At 39.6% G+C, this 9,850-nt stretch overlaps 2 non-coding genes across 2 annotated transcripts; both read right to left on the bottom strand.

The window, feature by feature from the left end:
* Window positions 1–9,470: 9,470 nt before the first annotated feature.
* Trnad-guc lies at window positions 9,471–9,542 on the bottom strand. Its single transcript has one exon. It is a non-coding gene; the product is annotated as a tRNA-Asp (tRNA).
* A 190-nt stretch (window positions 9,543–9,732) lies between these two features.
* Trnas-aga lies at window positions 9,733–9,814 on the bottom strand. The gene has a single exon. It is a non-coding gene; the product is annotated as a tRNA-Ser (tRNA).
* Window positions 9,815–9,850: the final 36 nt, after the last annotated feature.

The following is a 9,850-nucleotide window of genomic DNA, read 5'->3' as shown; positions in this document are numbered from 1 at the left end:
AGAAAGTATAGGCATGTCCGAGCCTGTCTTAGGTTGGGAAAAGCATTTGGCTGTCTTACCCGTCATTGGGGTCATCTGTCTTACAGGCCTATAACATGATGAAGATTTAACAGAAGCCCCTGTCTTAGGTTGATCAGTCAAACCTTTTCCTCTTACCCGTCTTTGACTTTCCGGACCCTCATTGAAGCTCTTTTTATCTGAGCGAGGTAAATGCCCAAATTTTCGGAGGACCCTTCCTTAAGGTCCATGAGCGCATGTAATGTTTTGCGCTGTATATAAACCTGATTTGAGATAACACAGTATTTATGATATTTCACATATTAGAGGCCCCATGCCAAAAACATTCAAACTAAGGCTAGTAACTTTGACATCTGACAATAAGCGTATTTCTCCCAATGCAGCAGCAGGTTTCCAAATGTTGGTTTGAGGAAAACGTGAATCTGCTCACCAAAGTCCTACAGACAAGCTTAAGTCCATGGAATATTCGAGTGACCAGTCCAAAAACCCTTGAGATGTCTTATTAAATCACCAGTCCCATTAAATCCTTGTTCTGGACAATAAAGTCTCTGCTTGTGCACCGAGACACATCCTAGAGTTCTCTCTGCTGCTCCAGTGTTGGGGTCCCAATCCAGTCTCCTCAGTGGAAACCCAGCGTCAAGCTGTTCAGGGATAGTGGTAGGTCTATAAATGTACCTGTAACCATAAGTAGGTGGAGCAGAAGAGAAGGGAGAATACATGGACCAAAAGGTCACCATCACAAACAATATGCTGGAAAACCTGCATGGTCAAACAATATAAATACATCCTGTATACTAGACATGAATTCTTATGTCCTGAAATGTAGCTTTGTATCAACAGGATCTTCCCCCACCCTTTTTTTTAACATAAAATAGTATATTGTGAACATAACCATCAAAAACATGTTACAATAACATATTTATAATACAGACCTTTGATGATAACCAATATAGACATTTTTAACAACATATTTAATAAGGCATATCTTTTTGTAAGGCTATGAAAATTATTTTGGTGGCTTCCATTAGTGAACAAAGATCAGAATAAATTTTCTGAGCAGCTGCTTCTTTATCCACCAACAGGAGTGTATCCAAACTTAAAGGTTGTATTTAATTATCTTTTAAGTTTTTTATTTGATCCTATAAAGCCAGGTTGTAGAAATCAACAATCCACTTGCATTTGATGTCATTCTGATCAAAAACATACAAACATCTTTGAACATTTAAGACAGACAAACATATAAGACAATTTTAACGAGTGCACTCAGATGGTTTTGGCCAATTGAACTACAAAATCTTTTTGTTATGACTAGTCAAAATTTTTGCAGATCAAAATTAACAGAGATCTCTTGTAGAATTAGGGTTAAAGGAATGAATACTCTTCTTGACTGTAAATGTAAACCTTTTATAACAAACTTGAAGCCAACAATCAAACACTTTATAAATCATTTCCATAAACATTCTCTACATTCCTAATATTTTTCTATCTCATTTACTATCAGCCTTCTGTAACAAACTACTATTTTGTTCTTTATTTTGGTCTATAGCCAGTTTAGAACATACCCTCGCTTGGAGTGTGTGTGGGGAGGGACAGGCTGGTCAACAGATACAAAGTCAAAGCCACAGCCAGATGGGAAGAATAAGTTCTGGCATTCTATCACACTGATTATTATAGTCAACAATACTGAAGAGTACTTCAACATGGCTACAAGACAGGATTCTGAATGTTCTCATCACTAAGAAATGATAAATGTTTGAAATGATAGGTAACCTAAGCATCCTGAGTTGATCATTTCACAATATGGAAATGTAATAAAATACTACACTGTATCACATATAATAATCTTGATACACAAGATTATCTCAATAAAATAATTTAAAAGAAATCCTACAAATCCATACAATTTGTGTGTCAAAAGCTATTATACCATACGTAAGAAGTGACACTAGTATACACATACTAAGTCTAGCAGGCTTAAACAAAATAATCTTAGAAACAATTAAAATAGTTAAGAGTAGCTATAGTAGCTAAACAGATATAAGTAATGACCTTACTTTTTCTTCTAAAACAATTAGGTTTCTATCTCCAACACCGAACGTCCTTGCATATTACCTCAAAATGTTAATTCCTTTTCTAACCCTCAAACACAAGCAGAATTCTGTGCTTTTCTGGCAGCAATAACAGCTATCACAACATCTTAACCTCATCAGGAAGTTCAAATACAAAAAGAAGACACGTCTGAGCTTACAAATCATGCTAAATATTTCACCTTCACAAGTAAAAGTGAAAACTTTTCAAAGAAAAGGACTAAACCAAATTATAACCCCATAGCATATATTCTTCTGTAGCCCCAAGATCTGGCCCAAAAAGCTCTGTGAAGAAATTATGAGTCACATTAGGGGTATCACACTACTTTAATCCAAATTGTCAAATCAACACTAGCCAACTAACTGAATGCAGATCAATATCATCTTCATTCCTACATTAATTGCAGGAGTTGAACACAGAAAATACATTCAGGAAAAAAAAGTACCTAGGAAGTAACACTCAATTGATGCTACTCTTCATTAATAACACTATAAAGCATATTATCTTTCTGAGCCTAGTCTACCATCCATATTTAAATTCACATGATTAGTCAAAGACTTGAAAATCTTCCAAGTAATTGTAAGGAAGTTCCAAAGTGGCACTGAGGGTATTAGTATTATGTAACAAGGAAGTGAAAGAAGTTAAATAGATGAAAAAAAACAAAAGAGTAGGATATCCAACACCCCATTTTCAAATTTAAAATCATATTGTCAATCATATTGACCAAAGCAGTTCAAATTCAAAGTCTGTGCTATGAAACTGTATAATTATGTTCTATTAAGGGTTGGATAACACTAACGCACCGTAACTATTTGCTTCCTAAATTATTTCCACTTACAGATAAAAGACATATGAGAAATAAGGTTAACTAAACTTACATATAAATCCAAGAAAAGTTTTCAGTTTGATTTAAAAACAAAACAGAAACAAGCTTCAAAATAAATCACAGTATCTTCTATTTACATATAACTTAGCAAAACCTTCAGTAAATGTCCAAGTTTTAGCATACATTGTCACTGTCTTTAGATATTCCAATTAAATGAACCACTCTGTCCTTGGTCTGAATGAATAGAAGCCTGCTAAAACAAATGCCAATGAGTTTAAAAACTTAAGAACACAAAAGTTTAAAAACATAATCCTCCCAGATGGAAGGGAAGGACTCAGAAGTTCAATACCCAGTTCACTAAAGAAAATGACAGCTAAAATCTTTCTGAATACAGATTCTAATATAGATTTCATTATTCAAACTCCGCCCACATAGTACTGGAAAAATATGAGGCAATTTCACAAAAACAATTACAAATTTAGTGGAATAATTATAACTGATATATAAATAAGGATTTACTAAAAAAGGCTTCCAGGGGTGATATTTCAAATCAAAGTTTTAAATACAAAAGGTGTCTTATGTTGCTTAATCATCCCAAGTTTCCGATGCTCTTTATTCTACAGTTATAGATTTGGCTAGATTCCGTGGGAAATCAACATCATAGCCTCTCAACACAGCAAGATGGAAAGCCAGCAACTTTAAGGGGATCACACTGAGAATGCCTTGCAAGCAGTCCGCTGAGTGGGGCACCTTGATCGTCCTTTTCATGTTCTTAATGGTCTCAGTATCCTCCTTATCACAAATTACAACTGGGCGATCCTGCCAGGAGACCACCTGCTGATTCAGTTTAAAATATCCTTTTTCTGCTTTTAGATTGTTACATCTTAAAATTAAACTGGCTGCCAATAGAACAGTATTAACCTAAAAGAGCAAGTTAACCCTATAATCGCAATATAAAACAATGCACAAGAAGTGTTACCAAAACTAGTTTTCAGTAACAGCTGACTGTCACAGAGCAGAAATGTGAGCAACTCCTAGGCTGGAGCAAAAGAAGCCAAATGATATAAGACAATGACTTATGAAAACCAAACCGAAAGAAGCAGATATTAACAGGAAAAGAAAGACACAGAAGCAAAGAAAGGAAACCAAGGACAAACTATTTCTACAAATTCTAATAAATTACACAATTGTTGGTGCCCTACTCTAGGACCACCGACACACAATAAATCTTTAAACTGGTGGCTGTATCTTGGACAGGCCAATTCTTGGGCCAATGTTGTTGAGCTATCACAGTCACATCAGCTCCAGTATCTAAAATTCCCTTGAATTGTTTTTTATGAATCCAAATTGTTAATTCAGGTTTATCTTGTTGGATAGGCGTGACCCAAAATGCATCAGAAGATCCAAGGGCTCTATTTTGCCTATTTTGAGGAAATAAAAACCTTCCTTGTTCTATATAAGGACAAAGCAATATCTGTGCTATCTGCTCCTGAGCAGGGATAACAGTAATGCCATCAGGTGATGAAGCTAATATTTTTATTTCACCCGTATAATCTGCATCTATGACTCCTGGATGAATATGAAGCCCTTTTAAAATCCAACTACTCCTTCCTAGGATGATCCCAACACTGCCTTTCGGAAGGGGTCCAAATACTCCTGTGCGGAGAGCTTGTGTTCCCATCTGAGGGGTTAACGCTATGTAGGCAGAGTTGTTTATCTAAGCCTTGTACATCCCTTTTTTGTAAGCACTCATTTATTAAAGACCAGAAAGAAAATGTAATGGCTGGTACACTGTCAGAATTATGACTCCTTAATTTTTCATTTAATTCTCCTCCTACTCTATCCCAAACATCGTCAGTTATTTCCTCTACATCACTGAACCATAGACAAGTTTCATCCACACAATCAAGAAATTGAAACAATGACTTTTTTCTTTGCCTTAATTCCTTTCTCCCTGAGTGAAGACTGAATTGCTATGCTGAGTTTCGTCTTAGATCCTATGTGCCCCATTGGTACCTGCTTCTCCGAGGATTTTCCCCTCCAGGCGTTCCAGACAGCGGTGTCCTCCTTGTTTCGGTTCGGCCGAATCCTTTTTGACAGCAGGCTTCACAGATTGCTCACCGATCGCTGCTTCAATTCCAGGTCCCTGTTCGGGCCCCACTTGTTGCGAGCCGGCGACGCAGAGCATTGTGCAGCAGTGCCTCAAACCTGAAAGAGCAGCGGGGTGGAGATGGGGCAGAGAGAAAGGAAGGACGCCAAGACAAGAGTCTGATCAAGGCGACAGGTCCCTGTTTGGGCGCCACTTGTCGCAAGCCGGCGACACAGAGCACTGTGCAGCAGTGCCTCAAACCTGAAAGAGCAGCGGGGTGGAGATGGGGCAGAGATAAAGGAAGGACGCCAAGACAAGAGTCTGATCAAGGCGACGTTTATTGCCGGCAAGTGTCGGCCTTTTAAAGCAAAAAACCACAAACTATTATGGGATGGGGTTACCAAAGTAACTGAAAGGTCACACAGGAAAAGAACAAACAAGCTCAACAAAAACAACCCACCATGGGTAGTAGTAACCCGGACAACCACACATCTAAAGGTCAGAGACAAGAAACTGTAACTTTCAGGAATTCCACAAAGGAAACACACCACCTGCTAAACTGGAGAAACTTAACACATATGGAGTTACTAAAGTTTACAATACTTACAACCAATACTCATGATCCCCACAATTATTTTGGTAGAAGTGTTAAAGTATTCAACTATAATTCTAGACTTCCATATTTCTCCAATCATTTCTCAGGGTTTTGCTGTCTGTACTTTGATGTTATTGTTATATGCATACAAATACAGGATTGCAATATCTTCCTAATAAAGTGACCCTTGAGGCTATAAAACAGACTATTTCTAGCAGTGCTTCTTTGTTAAAGTCTGCAATACATGAAATTAATACCATTAAAGTGATTCTGGCTCACTTTATTATACTTGTTCTGGGTTGTGTTTTCCATGCTTATACTTTAACCTTTTATTGTATACGTGATAGTGCACTGTTCATTACTGCCGTGAAATAACTGGAGCAGACCGACCCTTGTCGAGAACCAGACTACATAATTTTTGGGAAAAATCATTTCACAATGAGATTCTGGTCCAGGCTGTCTGAGGCCTCAATGGTCCTGTGATGTGGTGACGCTCAAAGGCAGGAATGCATCAGCTGAGACGCCCTGCTTCCTTGAGATCCAAGTAGTAACACAAAAAGAGAATGGTTTTCACCCGGGAAGGGCACATTCCTTACTGGCCTGACTCATCCCACCCACTGTTATAAGAACATTTTGTGCATCTCCCCGTCCTCATCAACATAAACTCCTCATGGACCTAAGCTCCTCATCCACACAAGATCCTCATGGTCCTAGGATTCCTGCCACCCTGGGAGACCTCTGATTCTCCCTAGGAACCCAGTAAACAGTGGTAAAGTGGGAGTCTTTGTCTTTGCCTGCTAGGAGGTGCTGACCCCAACACCGCCATACACTTTGAAACTATGCAAGTCTGTTGTCTTTTTTCTTTAGCCCTGGCTACCTTTCTTTTTTAGGCAGCTGGAGCACTGATCAACCTCTGATAGACCCTAGGAAGGAAGCAAGAGGCTTGTGTAGCTCACAGACCTGGGGAGTCAAGTTGAGGGCACAGCTGTGGCCCAGCTCTGTGGAGGGGACCATGGCAGCTGCTGTCACTCGGTAAGAACGCGGCAGGAGGAAGAGGCCAGCACCCAGCAGGATGCCAGATGACCATGGGGAGGAACTGCTTTGGAGGAAGTTACTGTGGTGTAGGCTCAGCAATTCCACAGAGTTACCTTGGGTGCTTTGGAAGGCTTATGTCCTCACGCTGTGACCTTCGGACCCCACTGGGTCCCCCAGAAGTCCCAGACCTGCTGAGAGGACCCATGGCACAAGGAGCAGGCGCCCCACATGAGCCCTGGGATCACTTCACACCACAGGAGCAGCCATGTGTTTACAGCTTGCGGAAAGTTATTCCCACATGACAGCCTTTGTCTTTTAATCAAAATAATGCATTTACCATCAGAACAAATGTTTACTTAGTTGAATTTAAGATTACCGTTTTTGTATTTTAATTTTGGCAACAGTTTTGTGGTTTTTATACTTTGTATAAGTGGAATTGTGAAGTCTGAACTTTTTTTTTCTTGTTTATTAAGGTCTGTTTCTAAAAATACGAAATATTTCCCAAATTTACATGCGATCTTTGTGGAAGAGCCACACTCATCTTAGTAGTTAGGGTCAGTACTGTAGAAGTGAGTCCCATATCTTCTTACGAGTGACATGGCATCTATGAAGTATATCGAAGTTGTGGCATGGGTGTTCTTTATAATAGCTGTATGCTATTCCAGTGTATTTGTACACCACAATTTACACTTCCAGTCTACCAATGATGAATATTTAAGCAATTTCAAATTTACTATATGAAAATTTTTTTCCAGATTTCAGTTTTTAGGGATACAGTGCATTTACATTCATTGTTGGGATCTTGTACCTCTACATGACAGGTCTTGGTTCTCATTTTTTCCCCTTGTCCCTGCTCTCCCTTCACCCCCTCCTGCCCTCCCCATCTACAAACACTTTATTTCCATCTTTTCATTATCTCACATTTTTTTCTTTTTGAAAAATTGAATTGTTATGAATCTTCCTTTACATGCTGCTTACCCAAGCAGTGGGATTCTGGATCATAGGAAATATGCTTAATTTTTGTAGTTATGGTGAAAATTTTTTCAAAGTGGTTATCACAATGTATACCTCTATGTGAAAGTGTATGAACACCCGACTCTTGAATTTGAAACTCTTCGGTGGATGTGTAGTGCTATCTATTTTTGGTTTTAATTTGGGTTCCTCTAATGACTAATGATGTTGACTGGCTTTTCATATGTTTACTGAGGATTTTGGAATCTTTTTTGCAAAGTACCAAATCTGTAGCCCCTTTTCAAATTAGGTTGCCTGTGTAATTCTTGCTGACTTGTGAGAGTTCTTTACATATCTATCTTGAGGTTAGTCATTTGATGGCTACATATAGATATGTAGAGGTTCCAAAGGCCTTCTTCATTCCATGGTAGTGTTTGTCACTTTTAACGGTGTTTATTTCAGTCACTATATCTTGAATTTAAAATAAATCAAGTTCATCTAATTCTTATTTTATGATTCAGGTTCTCTAATTCTGTTTGAGAAAATTTAGTCTAGTCCAAGTTTATCACGGTATTCTACCATGTTCTCCTGGCTGATTTTTCCATCACATGAGACCTATCTTTGAATAATTTAATTTATAATGTGTAGAAATCAAGGTTTGTTCTTTATGTAAAATAAATGTTCCAGCATTATTTACTAAAAAAGGCCATCTTTGGCTGAATTGACTTATGAATTATTTTGAAAAATGACAGCATAAGTCTTCAATCTTCGTTTATCTTCTACAATATTGACTATTCGTTTCTTTGCACTTCCAAATATATAATTAATTTCCAAACTACTTGTTGGGATTTATTTACTTACTTATTTATTTAGTTTGTTTGTTTTGAAACTGGGTCTCAGTTGCAGCCCAGGCTGACCTCAAGCTCATAGTGACCCTCCTGCCGCAGCCTCCCAAGTGCTGAGATTACAGGCATGTGCCACCATACTCGGCAACTTGTTGGGATTTTGAATGGGGTTTTATTGGATTTATTAATTGATTTAAGGAGCATAGTACCATTGAATATTTCAAGATATATAGCTGGTACAGCACTTCACATATTAAAGGCTTCTTTAATTTATCCCAGCATTGTTTTATAGTTTTTAGCCTCGATTTCTTACACATTTTTGTTAGATTTGTATCTTACGTACTTAATGTTTCAAATGCTGATAAAAATGCAAATATTTAAATTTCACGTTCACGTGCTTGTGCTAGTATTTTAATTGATAATTTGTATATTGGTCACGAAATCAGCACCGTACCACATTCAGTCAATAATTTCAATAGTTTTTTTAGACTCTTACCAGTTTTGCATCTTCGTAAGCAAGCATCTTCCAATAAGGAGGGCTCCACCTCCAGCGTTACTGCTCCCCGTTACGTCCTGCACTATGCTGAACAGAAGAGCGGGTGAACAGCGGATCCCGGCAGGGGCTTCGTGTGGGTTTTATAGCCGGAGCCGTTGTGTCCCCACCGCCTCGCTGCGCTGGAGAGCTCGGACAAGCTCGTCCGTCAGAGACCTCCCTTTCCACATTTATTCTATTAATGTGACAAAGTGCGTTCCTGAAGAAGTTGAACAGGATTTTCACTCCTTCAGTAAACTCCGTTCGCCACACATTTTAACTTTTTAAGTCCCACGCTCATCTCGGTTTGCTCCTTCTGCTCAGAGTCACGCCGACCCAGGGTACGGCGCGTCCGGCTGTCGAAGATGACCCTTGCGAATCCTCAATTCGGTCTTTCTGAGATGAAGCCTCAGCGGGTTTGAAGAAGCTCAGTTCCCAGACAGAGTCCAGAGTGGGGTGATAGTGGCTTACCAAAAAAAGTAAGCCTTTTTCTCCCCGTCGGGGAATCGAACCCCGGTCTCCCGCGTGACAGGCGGGGATACTCACCATTATACTAACGAGGATTTAGTGAGAAGTTACCCGCAAGGCCGCCCATGAGGATTGTGCAGGCTTCTTTTTCGCTCCTGCCAAAAGGGGGCGCTCTTGCCAGCTCTGCAGGGCGGGTTCCGAATCCGGACCGCACCGGACGGGTAGAAGCCACAGGTACCCGGGTCAAGGTCGGGATCCGAAGACGCGCGACCCGCGCAAAAGCTTCGTAGTCGGCAGGACTCGAACCTGCGCGGGGAGACCCCAATGGATTTCTAGTCCATCGCCTTAACCACTCGGCCACGACTACACTGCCCCGTGGGCTGTCTGCACCCGGGGAAGCGCA

This window comes from Fukomys damarensis, unplaced genomic scaffold (assembly GCF_012274545.1).
Source record: "Fukomys damarensis isolate Sample0158 unplaced genomic scaffold, DMR_v1.0_HiC HiC_scaffold_10, whole genome shotgun sequence".
NCBI lineage: Eukaryota > Metazoa > Chordata > Mammalia > Rodentia > Bathyergidae > Fukomys > Fukomys damarensis.
This window is presented reverse-complemented; position numbering and strand designations above follow the sequence as displayed.